General features: G+C 36.8%; 1 pseudogene; it reads right to left on the bottom strand.

Annotated features, from left to right (window-relative positions):
• Positions 1-413: 413 nt before the first annotated feature.
• Positions 414-22,333, bottom strand: LOC128535354 (cytosolic phospholipase A2 zeta-like; annotated as a pseudogene).
• Positions 22,334-23,099: the final 766 nt, after the last annotated feature.

The raw sequence follows: 23,099 nt of genomic DNA, 5'->3' as shown, positions 1-23,099 counted from the left end.
ATATTTTAATCCATGTTTTGTCTTAATTTTGATTATTACAGCTTACAGCTCATAAAAATAAAAAAATCCGCAAAATATTAGAATATTTCCTAAGATAAATAATAAAAAAAGATTTCTAAATACCATCTGTTTAAAAAAAAATAACCCTAATGAATGCATTTATATTAGGTCAAATCTCCATTATTGGTTTCAGAGGAGTTACAAATAAAAAAAAAGTCTAATGATGGCGGATGATAGATGCTGTTGCGGCGAGACATGGACAATTATGTCTTGCTTCGTCTATGCTTTGCAGGTCAGCAACACAAAAAGAAACTGTCCAATGATCATCTGTGTGCTGTAACTGAAAGCTTTTGACTTAGTTGACTGACAAAACAATATCAGATTAAGACATCGCTGAACCAGATACATTTATTTCAGAAACTGATTACAGACTAGATTTACTCATTTCTACATACAGTAAGTGCAAACACAAATAATAACTACAAGTAATTCTGTAAATCATGTAATGGAATGGCTCACTACAGATCATACTGTTATATGAAAATAACCCAGGCTGGGGTGCCAAAAAGACTTCACATTATCATCTGCCATTAAATTCCTGTGAATTAGCTGTATCAATAGTAACTAACATATTACAACTAGTGTATTAATATTAATCATTAATTATTATGGTTAATATATTTGAATCGGGGTTTATCCTTCATTTTTGTACACTATTGATTAATTTATTTTGCAGTTATTTGCATCATCTGCTGAGGTCATGCTAACAAGCCCTTTTTTTTCAAAGCTTTATTTAGTACATTTATGATGGTGTCTTTGTTGTTGACAATGTTGTAGTGAGAGAGGTCCACCAGTCTTTGGAAGTCTTCTGAAGAGTATGTGAGGTTTGAGGTTACATATGGGGAGTATTTAGAGCTCACGTCAATATTTCCCTCTTTAAGCGCCTTCTTTCCTGTTCTCTTTACTCCTGCAGGGTAAGAGCACGCACACACACACACACACACACACACACACACACACATCCAATATTGTATCTCAGTTCAATAAAATTTTATTTTTACAGTGTTTTTAACAAAATAATTATTAAAAAATTGGGAATAAATGTAAAAATTATTTTTAAAAAGTTTTATATATTATAACTAATAATATGTCCCTGATGAGCAAGCCAGTGGAAAAAGTGACAAGAAAAAACTCCCAGAGGTGACAGTAGAAAGAAACCTTGAGAGGAGCCAGACTCAATCGAAATCAGGTAGATATAGCAGGGATTGATTTGCAGTCATACTCTATGCAATGAGGCTGAAAGTTCAGTGTAACAGTAAAGGTGTTCATGTTAATATAAAGCCCACTTTCATTGTTGGAGACTCGGGTACCTTAAGTATTTCGAGGAAATTCAGTAACAAGCCATCACAGAAAAATTGCCCACAAGAGCCCAATCCCAATTCTCTTCATTCATTAAAAATAGTTCTTTAGTACTAAATGTAATTAGTTACACTCACTTCACATAAAAAAACTTGGAGAATTTTTTTGTAGTTACCCATAATGCTTGTCGAGTTAACTTTACAATGCTAATTTTAGAAGTGAACTAAAGTGAATGCCTACTAGTGGCATAAAACATGAAATCTCCAGTGTTGACTGTGCTGTTAATTTTACACTCAGGATATTAATTCAACAATGGGAAATTTGTTGTGTAGGATTGCGCTATCCAGTGTCAAGCTCACGACACAAAAGAACACAAACATTCACATGTGTTATCAGTATAGATGACCTACTGTACATGTCACACATTTCATGTTTTCATTCTTTAATGTCATTAACTGCTTTATTCTGGTCTGAGCATGAACAAGCAGAACAGTTGGTCAAACCTTCTGTGAAAGCAGAGCCTATTGTCAAAAGATCTCAACTTTAAACCCCAAGGATGATACAGACATCTGTAACCAGGAGACCAAGCGAGTAATATTGGCTATGCTCTTTGGAAGTGAAGAGTGGCTCTCTCTTCAGCTATAATACAGTTGGGAATTGGGTGGGAATTCACCAAGATTAGTTTTAAAGATTTTTTTTTTAAATATATATATATATATATATTTTTTTTTTTAAAAAACAGAGGAGCTTATGCACTTTTTAAAATTTTCAACCTGATGTACACATTTACGAGCCAACTCAGAAAAACTCTAATTATATCAATCCAAGAATGCAAGTAAATTAATGATAATTACCTGGTGCTTTGTAGTCTTTAAATGAGACATTGACCAATGGGAAGTGGAGCACTATGGGAGCATCAGGATTCTGTTCATCCATGAACACGTACACTTCCTCTTGGGGCTGAGATGTGTACTTGCTGAAATCTATCCTTGGGAATGGTATCTTGTGTTTAGTGCAGTATTGCTGAGTTTTCTTCACAACCTGAACACAATAGAAACATATCAAGAGAAAATCTTAATTTCTTTGAATTTTGAGCCTCAACTACCTAGCTTCAGCCAAGAGCATTTTTTAATGTTAATTTTAAGGTCTGGTTCATAATAGAAAAAACAAAAACATCTTCAATAATTTTATTTCACTTTTGTTTAGGTTTCTTTTTTTAATCACTTATAATGGTGTGAGGATTCTGTTAAATTTCTTTAAGCTTCAACTAATTAAAGCTACCTACATTCATTCACACCACTTTTATGCAAAGTGAGAAAACGGAATGCCTATATAATGATTATAAAAAATGAACAGTCATTTATTTCACCTGTAAAGGGTCATCATCCCAAGAGTAGCTGAGGGACAGAATGATTTCAGCACATCTCTGGGGTCGCAGCACAGGAGGGAAGGCTATGTTAATGAATAACCCAGAATCCACCAAGCTAAGGGTTGGGTCCGTTGGAGTCAGTTTGTTAGAAGAGGCATCAGGACTTGTGTCTGTAAAGAGTATTTAAATTGAAACCAAAAAAAGGCAAACAAAAGCACAAGAAAATAGTCTTGTTACATGTGATAACATTGAAACAATACAGCTTTTATACAGTACAGTCTGCAGGTGGAACTGCCTTGTTTATGAGGGAGGTCAGAGGTGAGTGGTCAGACTGGTTTATAATCTGGCCTGTTAAAATTTGGGAAGTAGTCTAGTGTCAGATATCTGTCCTTCAGCTCTTGTTGTCCATCCACATCAAGGCTTAATGTGTTATGCATTCTAAGATGCTGTGCTGCCCACTAGTGGTTATTTGAGTTACTGCAGCATTTGTGACAGCTTAGACCATTCTGACCATTCTGCTCTGATCTGTAGAACTGCCAATACAACTATTTTCATTGTTTTAAAATTCAAACTTGAGATCACATTTTAATTTCCATTATGTAATTAATCATCCATGCAATATTAACTAAGGGTCTTGGCCTTGAATGCTGTAATTGCATTAATAAGCAGTTATACAGGCAATTTTATTAAAGTCGTCAGTGCATGTACATTTATAAAAGTTTGATGTCCAATGACTTTTAAGAATTATGAGAAAAAGCTAACAAAAATAAAACAAAACACAGGAGAAACTGGATGGATGAAATGAAATATTTCTTCCATGCAAATATTTAAATTAGTGAATTTATAAATAAACCAAGTGAAATAAAAAAAAAATTAGGTCTGACCATTTGAGATGTTGAAATTTGGGCTTCCGGTGTACGAGTTGTGCATGAAAAATCCTCTAAGGAAGTTAAACACCTTGCTGACGATGGGGCGATCATTCAGGAATTTGTTCAATATTGAAGTCTCTGAATCGACCGGTAAATTATCCAGTGCTGGATGCTTTTCATCTACAAGCCAAAGAAAATTGCTTGTTACTTAAAAGTGCAAGGATACAAAGTATTTAACCAGAAGACCAGTGAAAAATGTTTGGTCATATGAATGGCTTTGCCAATAACAAAAAGAAAACTGTACATGTGCATGTACAGCAGCATAATTAATACATGCCTGTGCAGGGAGAAAAAAATTAAATGCTATTCAAAATAGTGGCAAAAGTTTGTAGACCTTTAGTTGGACTAAATGAAAATTTGCGATTTCGCTTAGACAAGGAAAATTGATCCACCAATGGAAAACAGCAAAATCTCACATACAGTAGACATAAAAATACAGTACAGAGACATCTCACATGATGCAGAGCCTTTTAAGAAATTCCCTTTTATGCATTATTTCTTTCCCTGTATTCTACATTTATATTGACTTCTTTTCTAACATATTTCTTGTTTCCTTCTTTGCATTATTCCTTACTTCCTTGTTTCCTTCCCTGTTCATTTACTGGGTCCATCATCCTGTTTCCTTCCTTCCTCTCTTCCATTTTTCTTTCTTCTTTTCTTTCCTTCTTCTTTTTCTTCTTTGTCTTTCGACTGTTCCCTTTCAGGGGTCGCCACAGCGAATCATTTGCCTCCATCTAACCCTATCCTCTGCATCCTCTTCTCTCACACCAACTAACTTCATGTCCTCACTCACTGCATCCATAAATCTCCTCTTTGGTCTTCCTCTAGATCTCCTGCCTGGCAGTTCCAACCTCAACATCCTTCTACCAATATATTTACAATCTCTCCTCTGAACATGTCCAAACCACCTCAATCTGGCCTGTCTGACTTTATCTCCAAAACATCTAACGTGGGTTGTCCCTCTGATAAACTTATTCTTGATCCTATCCATCCTTGTCACTCCCAAGGAGAACCTCAACATCTTCAGCTTTGCTACCTCCAACTCTGCCTCCTGTCTTTTCTTCAGCGCCACTGTCTCTAAGCCGTAGAGCATCGCTGGTCTCACCACTGTCCTGTACACCTTTCCTTTCATCCTTGCTGATACTCTTTTATCACACAACACCCCTGCCACTTTTCTCCACCCATTCCAACCTGCCTGTACCCGCCTCTTCACCTCCTTTGAACACTCTCCGTTGCTCTGTACCGTTGACCCTAAGTACTTAAAATCCTGCACCTTCTTTACCTCTGCTCCCTGTAGCCTCACCGATCCTCCTGGGTCCCTCTCATTTACACACATGTATTCCGTCTTGCTGCAGCTAACCTTCATTCCGCTGCTTTCCAGAGCATACCTCCACCTCTCCAAATTTTCCTCCACCTGTTCCCTGCTCTCGCTACAGAGCACAATGTCATCTGCAACCTCATTTGTCATCCTGTCCATCACCAGAGCAAACAAAAAGGGGCTTAGAGCTGATCCTTGATGCAGACCCACCTCCACCTTGAACTCTTCTGTCACACCTACAGCACATCTTACCACTGTCCTACAGCTCTCATACATGTCCTGCACTACTCTAACATACTTCTCTGCCACTCCAGACCTTCTCATACAATACCACAGCTCCTCTCTTGGCACCCTGTCATATGCTTTCTCTAAATCTAAAAAGACACAATGCAGCTCCCTGTTACCTTCTCTGTACTTCTCCGCCAGCATCCTCAAAGCAAATACTGCATCTGATGTACTCTTTCTAGGCATAAAACCATATTGCTGCTCACAAATGCTCACCTCTGCCCTTAACCTAGCTTCCACTACTCTTTCCCACAGCTTCATTGTCTGGCTCATTAGCTTTATACCTCTATAATTGCCACAGCTTTGCACATCTCCCTTGTTCTTAAAAATTGGCACCAATACACTTCTCCTCCATTCCTCTGGAATCCTCTCACTCTCCAAGATCTTGTTAAACAAACTTGTCAGAAACTCTACTGCCACCTCTCCTAAGCACTTCCATACCACCACAGGTATGTCATCAGGACCAACAGCCTTTCCACTCTTCATCCTCTTCAACGCCCTTCTCACCTCACTTCTACTAATATTTGCTACTTCCTGTTCCACAACAGTCACCTCTTCTACTCTTTGTTCTCTTTCGTTTTCCTCATTCATCAACTCCTTAAAGTACTCCTTCCATCTTCCCATCACCCTCCTGGCATCTGTCAGTACATTTCCATCTCTACCTTTAATCACTTTAACCTGCTGCACATCCTTCCCATCTCTATCTCTCTGCCTTGCCAACCTGTACAGATCCACCTCTCCCTCCTTACTGTCTAGCCTAGCATACAAGTCCTCATATGCTCTTTGTTTGGCCTTTGCCACCTCTACCTTCACCTTACACTGCATCTCCCTGTACTCCTGTCTACTCTCTTAAGTCCTCTTAGTGTCCCACTTCTTCTTAGCTAGCCTCTTTTCCTGTATACACTCCTGGACTTCCTCATTCCACCACCAAGTCTGCTTGTCCACTTTCCCCTTACCTGATGATACACCAAGTACCCTCCTACCTGTCTCCCTGATCACATTGGCTGTAGTTGTCCAGTCAACTGGAAGCCCCTCCTGACCACTCATAGCCTGTCTCAACTCCTTCCTAAAGACTTCACAACATTCTTCCTTTCTCAGCTTCCACCAGTTTGTCCTCTGCTCTGCCTTTGTCCTCTTCGCCTTCCTCACCACCAGGGTTATTTTACACACCACCATTCTGTGTTGTCTGGCTACACTCTCCCCTACCAACACTTTGCAGTCACTGATCTCTTTCAGATTACAACGTCGACACAAGATGTAGTCGACCTGAGTGCTTCTGCCTCCACTCTTATATGTCACCCTATGTTCCTGCCTCTTCTGGAAGAAAGTATTTACTACTGCCATTTCCATCCTCTTTGCAAAGTCCACCACCATCTGTCCTTCTACATTCCTGTCCTGAAGACCAAACCTGCCCATCACATTTTCATCACCTCTGTTCCCTTCCCCAACATGTCCATTGAAGTCTGCACCAATCACCACTCTTTCACCTCTGGGGATGCTCTGCATCACTTCATCTAACTCACTCCAGAATTTCTCCTTCTCTTTTAACTCACATCCTACCTGTGGGGCATAACCACTAACAACATTGAACATTATCCCTTCAATTTCCAGCTTCAGACTCATCACCCTATCTGATACTCTCTTCACCTCTAGAACATTCCTTACAAACTCCTCTTTCAGAATAACTCCTACTCCATTTCTTTTCCTATCCACACCATGGTAAAACAATTTGAACCCTGATCCTAAGCTTCTAGCCTTGCTACCTTTCCACCTGGTCTCCTGGACACACAGTATATCCACCTTCCTTCTCTGCATCATATCAACTAACTCTCTTCCCTTCCCTGTCATGGTCCCATGATTCAAAGTCCCTACTATCACTCCTAAACTCTTGCCTTTCCTCTTCTCTCTCTGCTTCTTTTCTTTCCATCTTTCCTTATTTGTTTTCTTGCATCTGTCTTTTCTCATTTCCTTTCGTTGCTCCCATTTGTCCTCCCTCCCTCCCTCCTTTGTTTCCTTCCTTTATATTCTTCTTTCTTTTGGAAATGAGGATTGAAAGGAGAGAAGATTCCTTACTTACAGTACTTCTTTTTTTGCTTCCATCCATTCCCATTTTTAGTTTCATTTAATGCACATAAAAGCATATACTGTATTCTAGTAAATTTGATGTTTCTGTGTGTCACCAAATTAAACAATTATATAAAAATGTATGGTAAAATCAGCTTCTAAATATGTATAAAATAAAACAGTTAAAGTTATAATCAGTGTGTCCCAAATTATGTTATTGTACTAAAACAGTTTTATTGCTGCTTCATAATTTGTATCTTTTTATAGCTTTTTTAAAATGACTCATCTTAACTTCATAATCCTTTTCCTTTTTAAATGTACATTATCTGGCATGAGTATATAATGTACATTATCTGTCTGACCAATCAGATACGAGAATTCAGTTTATAAATGTGTTATATATACTGTACATACTGAGTCACTGTTTGTCATTTCTTCATATTAAATTCAGTGAAAATATGTAGATTAAATTAAGGAAATAATATATATATATATATATATATATATATATATATATATATATATATATATATATATAATATACACATTAATACACAATAATATATATATATACACACAGTGGTGCAAAAAAGTATTTAGTCAGCCAACAATTGTGCAATTTCTCCCATTTAAAGAGATTTTCATCATAGGTATACCTCAACTATGAGAGACAAAATAAGAAAAAAAATTTGAATTTTTAAAGAATTTATTTGCAAACTATGGTGATAAAAAAAAGTATTTTGTCACCTACAAACAAGTAAGATTTCTGGCTATATTACATTAAGGTGTGCACGACCCTTGAAGTCAATTGAGAAGATGTATTTACCAATCTTGTGTACATTTTCTCCTTTCACTGGTGCAGTCACTCCGGTAATGGTCCTCCAGAACTCCATCTGAGTCATGGAGAAAGCACTGCTCCACATGCCTACACACGCACACGCACACGCACACACACACACACACCCACACCAGTTAGTGATGTGTTATGTTATGGTTAATTGAGAATGTGAAGCAGGGACTTTCTCCATCACAAACACAACACTGACCCAGGAGGAAGGAGATGCACATTTCTGGCAGCTTCTTCACTACATGACCCAGATAAAACTCACTTCCAAAACTTTCCACAGGGACAAATGCTCCATATTTGGAGAATCCCACCTCAAAAGGAGTAAACTCACACCACTCTAAATTAACAAAAAGAAAACAAAAATTTTTATACCCTTGATTTTAAATAATAGTGTGACAAAATAAAATACAATTTAGATCACAGCAGGTTAAAATATAAGATAATGGATAATACAAAGTCTTTACCAGGGACTGTTGAGCCATTTGCATCTGTTTTCATGTTTACTGCAGTGTAGATTGGTAGAGGGTTCTGGCCCTCAAAAACTGCCTTCCTCTGGTCAGATAGTGTACTTGTTTGTTTCTGAAAAAGAAAAAAATTTTCTATTAGTGATAATAACAGGTTATAGCTTTTCTACTTGGATTTTACAAGCAAGAATATAAATTTAATTTTGTCTTCATTTAACAACACCATTCTCCAATACAGCCACTACCTGGTGCGCCAGTCACACCACTTTTGCTTCTTCGTTTTTTCCCCTTTCCCTCTTACTCTACCATTCTTTTTCATCCTTTGATGATGTGGAAGGTTGCTTAAGAGAGCAACCTAGGAAGAGTGGGCTTGCTGGGACTGAAGCTGGAGGCAGTACCTGTACAGTCTGACCCGTTTGCACATTTGCACGTGCACTTTATATTGTCTTGTGTTGTCTTTTGTATAGTACTTGGAATAATTTTTGTTAATTCAAGGCCAATTAGTTTTTTATAGATACTTAGCTAATTTGGTGTCCTAGTTAGCTAGATAGTTTCTTTTAATTTATGTTACATGTAGGTCCTGTTGGAATGCTGTTTCATTTCTGTACTGAACTCTATGTGGTTAAAATGACAATTAAAGCCTACTTGTCATCCATTGTTAAAAATACTATATAAAAAAAATGAAATGAATTCTTGTTCTGCTGGTGTGTACTGAATATAAACATACTGTGATATCTTCAGTATTCGAGTTGCACCCTTATTTCCACAGCCTTATTATAGCCATGCTGATATTCAGAACAACAGTACTCTCTCATATGTGATATTGCATCACAGTGCTTTTGAATCCTCGATAATTATCGGTCAGTAGGGATTAATTTATTTCTCTCTAACAGCAGCTCTGAATTAAAGAAATAATAGTATGATAAACACAGAAATCACACGTTTCATTTATTACATTGTTAATAGTGTGGCGTGGGCGGGGTTTTGATTAGCAACCATCATGCCTGTGGGAGGGGTTGGTATGTGTTTACCCTGTTGGGGAAAGGTGTTTTGGTTAGTGGCTTCGGCCAGGTTGCGTGTGTGTGTGTTAGATGTGTGTTTTTATGGATGTTGGATGTGCTGTTTATGCTGTTTCGTGCTGTTGCAAAATAAATTACTCCCAACCATTTGCATTGGGCAGAAAAGAAGCTCACTCGTCTCTTCAAGTGCTCTCTTAGCGGTGAAAAACGCTACAATAGTTTAAGTGTATTTCTGTGCCAGTTTAGAAGCAGACCTTTCCAAAGACAAGCTGTTCTATGATGAGTCCCCAGGTATCGATGAATGAGGCTGAGTAGCCTTGTTTCTCTCTGTTCTGCAGCTCGGAGAGATAATAATTTAGCTGTGTAGAAGAAAAGAGACTGGCTGGGATTTTACAGATCTCCTTCTGTGTAGATGTTATCGCTTTATCCAGCTCTACTTTTGACCAAAATGGGTCAGAGTAGAGACTAGCGGAGGTCCTTAAACAGAAGATGAGAAAGACAGGTGGGAGCATCAGATTATTATTTTTTTTAGCACAACATACGTAAAAATCCAGTAACACAAAAGTTGCTTTTCCATTTGTGACTAAATTAACTGAAGCGTTTAAGGGCAGATCATGGTGAAATACAGCTTGTTTATCATATGATTGCATGTACAATTTATATAGTACAGTAGCATGAAAATATGTGTTTAAGCCTGTGTTGTGCTTTTACACCCACCAGGTGGAGCCAGAGACAGAGGTGATGTAGGTGATGACATCGAGCAGGCCGAGGCTCTGCAGTCCTTTCAGAGAGCCGTATGTGCCTGTCATAGCTCTGGAGCCGCCTCCTGAACACACCACAGCAACAGTTGGCACCTTAACACACATACACACACACACACACACACACACACACACACACTACATTCTTTATACCGTAAGTAATACAACAACGTGATTTACTCCTTTAAATTTAGTTCAATACAATGTGTGCCAGTATGTAACTGTTCAAGAGACGGGTTCATAAAGTAAATATAGATGCTTCAATCTGAGCTGCATACCACTGTTAATGCTCAAGAACAGAAACCACATCATTTCTCAAACATGATGGCATAAATATATATGGCTGCCAGTTGAACTGGGTCGCTGGTGTTTATTGATGACCTGACTGCTGATAAAAGTAGAAGGATTAATTTTAAAGTATTTAAGGCTGCACAGATTTAGCCAAATGCTGCTAAAATAATAGGGTGTTTCTTTATATTGCACATGGACAATGACATAACATAGTGAAGATACCCGAGACATAGAAAGGGGATATTCTTAACTTGCCAAGTCAGTCACTTTCTCTCAACCCAATAGAGCATGCTTTTCACTTGGGGAAGACAAGAGTGTTGGCGGAAAGACCTAGAAAAAAGCAGCTGGATGCAGCTGGAGTAAAGGCCTCGCAAAACATCTTGAGGGAGGAAACACAGAATTTGTTTATGTTCATTGGTTCCAGACTCGTTAGTCATTGAGTGCAAATGATATGCATCAAGGTAATAAAGGTAATCCGTTTGGAATTATGTTCATTTCTTTCCTAATTTAGGGGGGGGAAATGGGTGTATGAAAATGGCTGTTATTTTTGAGCCATACGTTTGTCAAACTCCTTGAAATAAATCTGAAAGTACTGAATTCACTTATAAATTTAAATTAATTTCAAAGTTAAAGTGGTGGTATACAGAGGCCAATAGCCAAAAAAAAGATCTTTGTTATATAACCTCATGTACCTTGGTGGCATCCAAAGGATTTTGAAGATTGAAAATTTTCTGCAAAGCACGAGAAACCACCTCTTTTCTCTTCATGAGAAATGCCTTCTCTTCTGTTGGTATGTCAAAATCCAGGCGCACCTTTATGTCCTCCTTAGACCTACAGTATATACACACAAAAATAATGAAACAATCAGAGGTTAAATTAATTGTTTTTCAAGCAAGGATGAATCAGTAGGCCAACATGGTCTCGGTATTAAGACATTACATCATTCTTTATACACCCATCAATGTAAAATATCCACATCCAAGTCTAGTTGTCAAGTTTGAGATATGATTTGAAGATGCTGCACAGAAAAATATTTGCTTAGCAATACCTGTCTACTCTGCTTAAATGCAAATCTATCTTGTCCTGTGGAGTGAAACAAACATTTTGAGTATATAATATGCCAAATAAGTAAGAGTCATTTATAATTTGGGGTACATTTAATGTCTTAACAAAAAGCATATTTATTCTAAATATTTTCTTTAAAATTTCATATTTTATCTATAAAGGGAATGCATGTTGTAATATCACACAAATGGTTTTGCATCTTATGCTTCACTTTGATGGTCATAATGTGGCAAAATTAATCATTCTTGCCCTGTGCTCTTAATTACCTGAGATTTTCGCGGTTTAATGACAAAACATGACTTACAACATTGTTTTCCAAACATGATTGTTAACATGCATATAAACTTGAGTAACATCTGATACTTAATCCATAGGGTTTAATATTATGTTGGTCCACCCTTTGCAGCTATGACAGCTTAAACTCTTCTGGGAAGGCTTTCCACAAGTTCTATGACTGTGTTTGTGGAAATTTTTGACCATTTTTCTAAAAGCTCACTTACACTGTTCGCTCTCATTCATCCCAAAGGTGTTCTATTGGGTAGAATTCAGGACTTCACTTATATTTATTTCTTTATTGTGCACGGCTGCACAGTCATGTTGGAACAGTGGGCCATCGCCAAACTGTTCCCACAAAGTTGTCCAAAATGTCCTGGTATGCTGAAGCATTAAAAGTTCCTTTCACTGAAACTAAGGAGCAGAACCAAATGCCTAAGAAAACAACCCACACATCATAATTCCCCCTCCACCAAACTTTACCCTTGGCACAATGCAGTCAGACACTTGGTGACTGAGTTGCTGTGATTCCCAAACTTTTCCACTTTGTTATAATACCACTTACAGGTAAATGTGGAGGTTTGCGAGTTTTCCGCAAGACGAGCAAAGATTTTTAATAAATTTTGATTTAAAAAACAAGAAAGTCTTGGTTTATGAGCACCGAGTATCATGTATCACGCATGCGCTTCTTGTTTTGACGTCGAGCGACACGTGATCACAACTGAGCCAACGGTTTTTCTCTCTCTTGCGCTGCGAAATTAGGGGTAATTGTCTCCCCTGCTGGGTCTTAGTGCTCGTCTCTTACTGGTATAATCAATCAGCGCACGCGTGAACTGTTTACTATAACACTGTGTGTAAAACATATTTTATTTTGTGTTTGAAAGCGCGTATGTACAGCACATGCGTACTGTTTCTTATAACAAACATATGTGCGCGCGTAAAGCAAAAAAAAGTCTCATTAGAGAGGTTAAAAATCCATTTTCTCCCTCTCTGTCATTAACTGTGTGCATTATGTGTGCGCGCGTAATTTGACACCATGCCGGTTCACACACTCTCTCTCTCTCTCTCTCGCCTTTACTGTGTGTGTGTTATGTGTGTGTTTCTCTTGTGCTGCAGAGTGTATACGTGCGTAATTTGACACCGTGCCAGTTCACACACTCTCTCACGCTCTCTCTCGCCTTTACACACACAGCGGCTGCGCGCATAAACGTAAACACTTATCTGTCAGGATTTATTTTTCGTTTTTTTTTTAAAGGTAATGTGCAGGTAATTAAAAAAAATATTTTTATTTATATTTTGTGTTAATTATTTTTATGTATTTATTTTTTTGGGCTGTGAAACGAATAATTTGGATTTCCATTGTTTCCTATGAGACAATTGGCTTTGGTTTGGAATACAAGCCCACTTCCGGAACAAATATTGAATTATAATCCAAGGTTCCACTATATTTAGTAGCGAGGAAATTCCACAACTAGATTTATTGCACAGGTGGCATCCTATCCCCTATCACGATACCATGCCAGAATCCACTGAGCTCCTGAGAGCGACCCATTGTTTTCAAGTGTTTGCAGATGTAGTTTGCATGTTTAAGTGCTTGATTTTATACACCTGTAACTATGGTAGTAATTGGAACCACCCATTCCATCCATTCTCATTTTATACACCTGTAACTATGGAAGTGATTCACTCACCCATCCAATGATTTGGATGGGTGGGTGAATACTTTTAGCAATACAGTAGAAATTAAACTGAAGGAACTTTGGCCCAAAGTTTTAAAGTTTGGGATGTTAAAACTTAGCATTAGTCAAATTTTATATTATGGGATGTCTCACCTTTTCCACAGGAAGAGAGAGTGTAAATTCACTTGTGGCCACAAAAGGGCTTACAGGTACTACTGCAGGGCTGGGGGTTCTATCATTCAACTTTTCCCAAACAAAAAAAGAATCAAACAGATACAGTAAACAACCAAAAGAGAAAATGGATAATAACACAAATTATTACTATTACATATAATTTTTTATAACAATTTTAAACGCATGATAATTTAACACAAATTGTACCATCCGGAGTCCAATCTCAGTCTTCAGGTATTTGTTGATGTAGTAATGAAGAGTCTGCATGTTGCTGTTCTTTGACACTGAGATTACTTGCTTTTCATTATACGCCCCTCGTACCATTAGCAGCATGTCATTTTCAACTGAAATACACAACAATTCTGTGTAACATTCATAATATACTGTATAGTTTTCAGTGGATACTTTGTATCTCACCATCCTTTGGCAGTTTGTCCAACTTCACCCCGAGAGTAGAAAACGGGGCAGCCTAAAATCACAAACATGTAAGATTAACAAATCTGCCCCCATTATTCCTTTTTTAGGTAAATTGTGTGTATTAAAATCATATTTTTGTATATGTACTGTAAACATTCCTTGATTACATTCAGGACCATGCCTGAAGATTTTATTAATAATCCTACAACAGCATTTAAAATTTTTTTCCTAATTAAATGAAATCATAAATTTAAAACTGCATTTTGTATTTACCAGATTACCATTGTATAATATAAAAAGCTTTGATTGTCTCAACCATTTAAGTGTAATAAATATGCAAAAAAAAAAAAGAAAAAACGGGAAGGGGACAAATGGCACAGTATACATATCTTTTATTTTATTTGTTTAACTTTGCTTGTTTCATCTTCTTTTGGATAAAACTATTTTTAAAAGTAAAAAAAAATTGAAAGCTTCCACAAAGTTTAGGTTGGACGTTTCAATTTTACTTAAATTTTAATTCCTTTTTAAATTTGACTTTATTGCAGAAGTCCATCCATGATATGTATGTGTATGCATGCGTGTGTGTGTGTGTGTGGTGTGTGTACCTCACATTATTTTATTCCTTTCAATTGTTTGGCTGTTTAAAATATAATAGCTAGAACAAGCACTTACGACCAGCACTCCATTAGAGCAGTATTGACCAGGTAGTTCAACACTGTAACACAAACCCAGAGACATAAACATTTTAATTTAATGTAAAAACTAGAAAGATCATAAAGGATTAAATTGTTTATAAAATAAATTGCTTAATTAATTGATTGTCCTTACTATTAACTGACATACTGTAGCTTCTTAAAATAAGAAATAATACAGCCGTAAAATACATCAAGTGTGATGTGGCTCAATGTAAAGTAGTCCTATTTTTACGTCACAGAGATAAGCAGTATTTATATATTAAATATTATATATTTATATTTTGATAAGTCATTATTCATTAGTTTACATGTGAAGATTTGCTGGTAGTTTATTAGTTGCCAACTGAACTAGTATAAAAGTTTAAATTCCCATGCAGTTGATGTATCATATCCTCTCATAGCATGGAGGGTATGATACTATACTATGATAAAAATATAGTATAAATGTAATTTTTTAAAACAACTATTGTGTTTATAAACAGTAAACAAAATAATAGTTCACAAATTATTTGGTTAAACTTGACGTTGGACATTTTGTGTTGGCAGTATGTTGACTGTTCACATATAAAATTAGTTACAAATATTTTTCTGTAAATGTCACTTCCATAAAAATCACCTACATACTTACTGTAGTGTATATCTTTTATTTTAATTTTTAATTTTATTTTTACCTCTCTGTGATCTCAAATTCCAACCACAGCTTGTCCTTTAGCTGAAAACAAGAACATAAATCTTCCATCAGCGTCATCTTTATGTAATTATGTTCACATAATAAGTCTTATATAATCTTTTTTTTATTGGTCCACCACTGAATCTTAAAGTATGGTGAAATTGCTTATGTTCATTTAATCACAAAAATTACAACATTGCATACTTAGCCACGAAACATGTTAAAAACAGCAAAAACCGATAATACTCTAAACTGTATTGCTTCAGATCTGGTCAGTAATGATTTTATTTGCTATTCTAACAGTGTTGGAGGTAATCAGGTAATCATCAGGTATTCTTTCTTTTTGGCTCCTATACAACTCTTCCATAATTATCAGCGAAAATACATGGCTAACAACAGTTACAGTAACAGTGCTCATGCTGTCTGCTGTTATAACTGGCATCATGGCAGGCACACATCTGCAAAAGTCAATAGGGAATGAGAGAGACAAAGATATACTGTACACACCCTACGTTCTTGCTAACAAACATTCCTTTTTCACCTGTTTCAAATCATACTCCTGCTGTCATAACCACTTTGTATTTTTTTATTTTTTTTTACTTATCTAATTTATATTTATATTACATATAATTTATACATTTTAATTATGCACATAATTAATTTCATTTATTTCATAGCTTAATTTACAGTTTAAATTTTATTTCATTCTTTAGTTTAATCTGCCATACAATTTTCATTTATAGCATGATTCCATTTCTCTTATTTAGCATTAAAGTTTTTCTTGTGTATGAACATATACCTCAAACATCAGATAAGTAATTTTTGAACTGAATGTCCTGAGTGTCTGACCTGATCATCTGTGATGAAGACCTTTTTCTCTTTCTGACCCACTTTGAGAATGCTGATATCAACCAAGATACTGGCGCATAGATCATCCTTGACAATGTCTTCGTTGTACAAATTCACCTCCAGAACATTCTAGTGGAGAAAACATAACGTCTGTTATTTCAATATTTTTTTCAAGAACACACATTTTTGTCAGAATTAGATTAATATAACATGATTACCCATAGCAATAACACCACAAAACATTAACATATCAATATAAATGATTTATTATATACCAGTAAACTGTTTACGGGATAATGGGTCACCCAAGGCTCACCTATGATGCCATTGCCATCAGAAAGGTCAATGCAGCACAACTCACGAATCACAAGTCAATGTTGGCCACGTTAGAGAGGCACGAGAACACTCGGTGCACCCAAGGATCCAAACTCCCAGATCCCAATCTGACTGAGCACCTTTGAGATGTGCCAGACAAAAATTTTGTTCAATGGAGGCCCCACCCTGCAACCCACAGCACCCAAAGGTCCGCCACTAATATTCCGGTGCCAATTACTAAAGCATAGGGTCTAGTAGGGTCATGCCTCGAGGGGCCAGAGTTGCCCCAGTGGCTTAAGGGGAACACACACAATATTGGACTTAATGCTTTGTCTTGAAATGTTATGGCTGTGTATATTGCATTACACATTGGATTCAATTTGTATTGTATTGTCTGCATGTAAATAGGCTTAGGGTTCCACATAAAATTCCAAGAAATGAACACTAATGAAATATATTTGCATGTCATAGACATAGGAAATGATACAATAAATGTAATACTATTTTGTAATACTATTATGTTGCTTTTTACAGGAAATAAGCGTTAGCGTCAGCTGCTTTGTTTGATGGCGCTAACCAGGAGTGTCTGAATTTTGCTATCAGGTTTATTACGTCAAATAATGAAAAGATTTTCACTGTTCTGGCAAGGGATAAATCCTGAGAGTCTGCTCTTTCACCTGTTAGTTGACTCACCTTGACCTGGCTGAAGGCATGGAAGAAAAAGGTCTCTTTCCACTCAGGTGTCTTGCAGTTATTGATTGTTCTTGTTCTCAGGGTGCAAGCTGTGGCCGTGGGTAGGTGTAAGGTCACATAGAGGTCAGGCAGCGTAACTGTGGATGTACAGTTAGCAAGTCAACATATAAACAGGTAACAATATGGGAAAAATAAACAGTGGATATCTTTTGGAAGAATAGTGTTTATTTTACAGTACAATTCTTGTACTAAACACTTGTAACAAATATGTCACGGTGCTTTGAACTTGTTCTGGTTGCTTGTGTTGTCGGCCAAAAAGGTTCTAATACACTATATGTTGCTTTTCCATTAGTTTCATCATTTATCTGTCATATAACGTAAGCAAGATGGGAAACACTTTACATCTCAAACTGTTTATGTTTTTTAGTAATAAAATTATTTAAAAAAAAATGTGTGTGTGAGAATACTGATGTACTGTACAGCGGTCATATGAATGCTGGAAACTTCCTCGTAGCACCGTGACAGAAAGTTTCCACTGCAGTGCCTCTTCCTTCTGTAACACACAGGTAATTGGAAGAACTAAGATATGAAGCATTAATTAACATACATAAATTAATTTATTACATACACTATGTGCAACTTCCTAAATTTAATTTTTTTTTTTTTGCATGTTGCACTAAAATGATTGAGATCATCCAACAATTTTAACATTAAATGAATATAACTGTGTTTTTAACAACACAGACAGCAGCTTAGAGTGAAGTACTGTAATGCTGTGTGTGAAGGGATTCTTTGCACACAGTACGTGACTGTGCATGTGTGTCCTTCTGTACTTCCTAAACACAGCACCTGTGAAAGGGGTATTTGATTACTTGTTCTGGGATGTTCAATTAAAATGAAAAAGTTGAGAATTTTTAAATTTCTTGTCAATTTTCATATAAGCTAATTGAAGGTTGCACCTTAACCATTAAAAATAAGTGACAAATAAATGAAGCCAACAACAGAAGTGAACAAATCTTGTTTCGAAATAAAGCAGTCACACCAATAACACCCGATACAAGCGTGAAAAAAAAAATATTTAACAACCAAATAATATCTGCTCAGTGATTTCTCCTTATCATTAATGGATGAGAAAAATACAGGATACCAAATTGGACATTAAGACTCCTCTATAACCAATATTTGTCATTGTGTGATTCAGAATGAATGAATCTAAATATCTGAATATGTTCTTGCCAAAAAAAAAAATAGTTGTGAACCAATCACCCATTACATTTTGTCACTAAGGAAATAATAGCACATATTAATAATAGCACATAAAATTATCTTGCAAACCTTAGTGGATAAAGTCAGAAACTGTACTTGGTTTAGGTTTATAAAGACAGTAAACACACACACACACACACACACACACACACATGCACATTTAAAGTATCTATTTAGTTTCTTTATTATTATTATTAAACCACGGAAAATATATAGGATACAGTAGTTTTTTATTACACACCTGCAGTAATGCATCTGTAACAAAATGCCATTTTGTTTTAATTGATTGCTCTGATCAATACATTTTTTAGCATGCATACATTTTATGCAGTAAGCAAAGCATCTATTCATATTGACACTAATAATTCATAGTGGCAAATTAAAATTGTTCAATAAAAATAAATAAATTGAGAAAATGGTACCTGCATTTGGAATTGTTGTAAACCTTTCCTTGACTGAAAAGAAAAAAGAAGACAAGTGTTTCTTAAAAGAGAAGTAGTAAAACAGTTTAATACAAGGGAAACCTTGAACAATTTTGAATGTGTGACTAAATATTACAGAGAATCTAGGAAACTAATAATATGACAAGCAGGCAATGAGAAAGCCACACCCCTTACTGTACACCAATCAGCTGTAATATTAAAAGCAGCTGCATAATATTGTGGCCCCCACATGTATTGTGCACCAATAAATCTCTGACCTGTGGAGGTTTGGACTCTACAAGACCTCTGAAGGTGTGCTGTGGTTTCTGCCAATCTGTGTTAATTTGTGCACACAAACAAGCATATCCTCCAAATCTCATCACACTGGTTGTGTTTGTGAACAAAATAAACATTTTTCCTCTTCAGTTTGAGAGATTAATTAACATATTAAACAGATAAAGGCAGCATGGTGGTGTAGTGGTTAGCACTGTTGCCTTGCACCTCCAGGGTCTGGGTTCAATTCCTGATCAGGCTCAATTCCTGTCTCTGTGTGCATGGAGTTTGCATGTTCTTCCCATGTTTGGTGGGTTTCCTCTGGGTACTCCATAGTTTAAAAACAGAAAGTTTGTGTGTTTATTTGGCAACCTGAGAAGAGGGGGGCTGAAGGGGGGCTCGCTTGCGTTTACGGCCCCCTTCTCTCAGGTTGCCAAACAAACACACAAACTCTCTGCCTTACACAGACAAAAACACACGCGCACTCAAAAACACTGCAGGCACTAAGACCAAGCAGGGGAGACGATAGGTCTCGGCTTTACAGCTCCCCTTCTCTCAGGTTGCCAAATAAACACACAAACTTCTATCTTTCGCGATTGTTTCCAAAGGTGAGGAGCTGTTTAATTAGTTTTTTTGTTGTTGTTTTACTTACAGTAGTGATCCTGTTAGTTTGCGCTCACGTGAGTGTGACTAGGAATGTTCCTTGCTAATTTTTAAACGGTTTTAAAAATGGTCTCTCCGTTAATGTGTGTGTGTGCGTGCGCACGTACATCACACACACACACACACACAGCGTGTGTGTGTGTGTGTGTGTGTGTATTCACCCAGCAGGAGAGGCGATTACCTACAATTCTGCTGCAAGAGAGAAAAAAACCGTTGGCTCACTTGTGATGATGTAACGCTCGGTGTTAAAACAAGAAGCGCATGCGTGAAACATGATACTCGCTGCTCGTAAACTAAGACAATGCTCGTTTTTCAAGTAAAAAATTATTAAAAGTTGTTGCTCATCTTGCGAAACACTTGTAAACCGCGTTGCTCGTAATCCGAGGTTCCACTGTATGGGTGTTTCTGCGTGCATGCATGTGAGTGGGAGAAAGATGTAAGTGTTAACATTTGGGATGCGTGTGTGTATGTGTGTGATATGAGTGTGTTTGAGCATGCATGTGTGTCTGTGTGAGTGTTACCATCTGTAATGTGTGCATACAGTATGTATGTGTGTACTGTATGTATGTGATGTATATGTGTGTGTGTGTGTGTGTGTGTGAGAGTGACAACATTTGTGATGTGTACGTGTGTAGAATAGGCTGCAGATACTGAAAAAAAAAACATCACACTATAATGTTACTCAGTGTGATGTCATAAACATGATGTCCCTGAATATAATGTCAATCAATTTAATGTCACAAAAATAGTTATTAACCACTTTCCAGTGTAAGTTTAGGGCATTATCACGGCTGACCCGTTTACCATATCAAAAATCCCTTAACAATTTTGCATCCTCAATGTCTTTAGATCACATCGGCCCTGATGATGAACTGATGCAGGTTACCTCAATAAATTGACAGTGACAAAGTGAAAAGATCTGTAAAACTGTAATTGCTCTTAATACAAGCAGAAATTTTTGTTTTAAAATATATACCTTATACGCAATTTCTATCATTTGCACAAATTATTTGACGAATTAAAGTATGAATTTTTCATAGAACTAATTTTAAAATAAAATCTTCAACCTTATGCTGTCCATGTTTACTATTCAGCCACTCAAAGAACAATTGAATAATCAGCATTAGAGGTTTAGCTCCAATTAAACAAAACTGAGGTTTATAACCTAATAAAACAGGATTAGAGGAGACAGGAAAATACAAGGTCATATAAAGACTGTAGATAGCTAGAAGAAGGTAGACAGGATCATCACTCAAGTAATCTCGGGGACAATTTGATAATTTTGATTTATACATATTTCTTCACACATTTCAAAATCAGTGTGTGTCAACCTGTGTTATTACTGTGTTATTACTCTGTGTTTATAATTTAAATAATACACCATAACTTTAAATACAAAAACTTAAATTTAACTTAAATTAAAATAAAAAAAGCTACATTTTCACTGATCTCTGTCATGTCATCTGCCATAATTGTTATTTCTAAAAACAAAACTAGCAAATAATTGACTCCTACCACACGGGATGAAAATAAAAATATCTGATGGTGCAGTATCCAGCCAAGTCTGTGCCCCACCGGATGAGCTGAGAAACTCACTGAATATTTATATCATAGCATATTTCAAGATATGCTAACTTTTGAATACAACTGTACAGTAAACACATTACACAGTGACAGTCTTCAAATATTACTATTGTTTGGTGTATTTAATAAACATAACCTAAACTACACAAATAGGACATGTCTATATGCAAAGGACGAAAAATTACCGGTGTCAAATTCTGTAAAGATAAGCGCAAGACTCACCTTAGAAAAGGTCCTTGGAAATGTGAGCCCCGGGACCGTCTGCTCTCAAACACAAAACAAAACTCACACCTTCGGCACCGTGCTGGGGGTACTGGCCTCTCAATGGGGTATTATTTTATATTACAAACAACGACAACTTAAAGCAAATAAAACTAGGTAGATCTATAGTGAATACAATAGTAAATACTAAGCAAAGGGTTCAATGGAAAATAAAGAACACAAAGGCTTTTGAACTTAAACTAACAGTGTATGCTAACACTGCCCAAGTACCAAGGAACAATTCAGGAGTACAACAGAACTCTCTTATACCCTGGTCCTGTGACTCATGTTCTAACAGCCTTATGCTACTAACCAATTAGCAGGCCTTGACCTTATAAGGTAAATACTGGCACACAAAGCTAAGCTTATATTGCTTCTAACTAGACCTAATGCACACATCAAAACACATATTTTTTTTTATCTCAGGGCTGGCTTCCTGCCAAACTGGCACACATTGTACAGCAGTAGCAAACGTGACTCGTGCAATACAGTTCATCGTTAGGTGAAAGGGACATTGCTGGTAACCGCAGTCTTGCAGATGCCAACGGCTTCCTTCTCTGCGGTGATACAGCATGATACAATTTTGTCCGGTTGAGGGACCTCTGCTGCAACTTCCCTCAATAGGCCTTGGCACCTTTTCCTGAGTCTTTGTTGAGTTTTCATCTCTGAAACATATTTAGCTTCATGCAATACATCTCCTGAAGTAAGCTGGGACATATGACACCTTATAATATTAGCTGGTTCCACAACACTATTCATAAATATAAAACCATGTTGTTTTATTGTGGAAATCTTAAGCAATGACACTGAACTAAGGGAAGAGGTATAGTTTTATTAATGCTTTACGCTGCAAAGTGGACCTAAATTACACATAGAGTCTTCATGACCAGTAAAAGCATGAGTTATTCTTCTCTATCTACAGTACTATAAAACACACACACGCAAGTTTTTTTCTCTTTTTAGCCGTCTAGGTGTCTAATTATAGCTGATGTCCTTGTATAAAATTCCCTTCACTACACTGTTTTTTAGGGATCCAAGATGGCGGCGCGGCAGTAGCACGCAGCGGCCGCTCCGGAGCCAAAATGGTGCTACGT

Source organism: Clarias gariepinus, chromosome 13 (genome assembly GCF_024256425.1).
Source record: "Clarias gariepinus isolate MV-2021 ecotype Netherlands chromosome 13, CGAR_prim_01v2, whole genome shotgun sequence".
NCBI lineage: Eukaryota > Metazoa > Chordata > Actinopteri > Siluriformes > Clariidae > Clarias > Clarias gariepinus.
This window is presented reverse-complemented; position numbering and strand designations above follow the sequence as displayed.